The sequence below is a fragment of the Tupaia chinensis genome, unplaced genomic scaffold, assembly GCF_000334495.1.
Source record: "Tupaia chinensis unplaced genomic scaffold, TupChi_1.0 Scaffold000612_1, whole genome shotgun sequence".
NCBI lineage: Eukaryota > Metazoa > Chordata > Mammalia > Scandentia > Tupaiidae > Tupaia > Tupaia belangeri.
The window spans coordinates 4,206,639-4,208,573 of NW_006160131.1; the positions used below are offsets into that span (position 1 = coordinate 4,206,639).

The 1,935-nt window shown below is 39.6% G+C and overlaps 1 protein-coding gene across 1 annotated transcript in view; it reads right to left on the bottom strand.

Annotated features, from left to right (window-relative positions):
• Positions 1-508: 508 nt before the first annotated feature.
• CREBRF (CREB3 regulatory factor) overlaps positions 509-1,935 on the bottom strand; it is a 69,236-nt gene continuing 67,809 nt past the window's right edge. The window contains exon 11 of the mRNA XM_006158903.3: positions 509-973. The gene's annotated coding sequence lies outside the window, so the exon portion shown is untranslated. The remainder of the gene's footprint in view (positions 974-1,935) is intronic.

Here is a 1,935-nt window from a genome sequence, read left to right on the forward strand (position 1 = left end):
GGGCCCTTTCATCTCAGTCCAGCCCAGTACCTCCAGGATGCCTGGCAGAGTAAGTGCTCAAGATATTTGTGATATTCCTGTAGGGGCCTTCACTCGGGTCTCCCTGCCTAAGGCTCTATGTCTGTGCCTGGCCTAGCTGGGAGACTTAGAACTGTTACACACACAAATATTTAAATTGGGAGAGACCCAAAATGTTTTATTTCCCCTTGGAGAAATCACTTGCGCAAAGAATCAAAGAAGTCAGTATAAATTATGCTCTAAACTATGATGAATGCAAATGCTTACATCAACAAATAATTCTACATAATAGTTCAATTTCCCCCAAATATTTCATCACCAGCCTAAAGTATCCAAAACCATCAGCTCTTTGCACACTCTCCAGCTAGGGCTCAGTGGCGGCTCTGGGCTCTGGTCTGGCATTCCCCTGGGATATGAAATCTCAAGGAACAGTGACCTTGGTAAACAGTAGAGAGAGACAAGGCAAAAAGAGGAGGCGAACAAGTCAAAATCTTTTGTCTTTTTTTATTTTAAATTACAAAGGATGTTGCATACACTGATGAATCTGTATCTGACTAGAAGTGCTGAGGGGTGGGAAGGTGACAGAAAACAAAAGGCAACATTTGCAGTGCCTTTTCTTTGAAAATGAAAAACTGCACAACTATTAACCAACATTTAAGAGAATAATTTTTAAACAGCTCATGCGTCAACAAGTAAAATTCTTTCTAGACAAGAGACAAGACTGAATCCAATAAAAAGTGTCATAGCTCCGGTTGGGGCTTGGGGGGGAACAAAACTACAGAATATTAGTGATAGCATTACAAACAGGATCCTACGCAACTATGCAAAAGAGGTTTCCACATTGTATGGACAGATGCTTCGAATCCTTGCCCTTCCACTCTTCTCTTGTGACGTCTTCTGTGCTGTCAGCTCTAGCATCACAGTTAACCACAAATGCTAAGCTATAGGACAAATCCTGGGGAAAGAAGGTAGAAAGCAGGCAGTGGAATACAGTGTCATCAAAATGTGGTGGAAAGGCAGATACAGTATACACACACACATTTCTCTTATTTGGTTCTGAAAAACACGAAGGGCGAAGGGCAAGACACAGTAAAATCAGTCCCGCTCCGTCCACCCAGAATTTAAGTAACTACACCATTGTGTTTACATTGTTACAAAAGAGGCAAACCTGGTTTACCCAAACTTGGCACGCTGAAATAACCAATCCTGATGTTCTTCACTAGTCACCAAGTCTTCAATTCCAAAATACTATTTGGAAGCGGTTTTAAGGTTCTACTCCCTCACTACCACTTCCACACCTCTCTTTTCTAAACAAAAATGGCATTTTGGCATAGTTCAGTCCTAGGTGTAATTTCTACAATTTCAGTCAGTTTACTAAGCATGAAGACTATGCTTGAACACATAATCCCACTTGCCTATGGAAGTGTGTAACTTTCAGTAGTAGTACATTTTCATCATCGTTCCCAACATGCTTATTCCTTAAAACGAAACAACCATTCCTCCAGTTGACATTCATTGTTACATCCCAATGTGTTTGAAATATTAAAAAACATGGAGTCATCTTCTCATAATGCCCTTATTAAGATTACAAAGATTACAAAAGAATCCACAAGTATTACGGCACTGTGTGAGACCTATTTTCATGATCCAGGGGAAGAACAAGACTGTAGTTCTGTGCAAAGTTGTGGAAATGGCCTCAGTTCCATGGGAAATGGTATTCCACAATAGACTTCACTAGAAGGATAATTGAAACCTTTTACTTTAACACTGAAAGCATAATTCAATGCATTCTCAAAATTCAAGTTTCAAGATTTGGAGAGATGCGAACATTCTGTTACATAATTAACTAGAAAATACTTGAACAGAACTTTAGGAAGACTATATAAAGACAGGGAAAGTGAGTTTTTGTTAATTCCT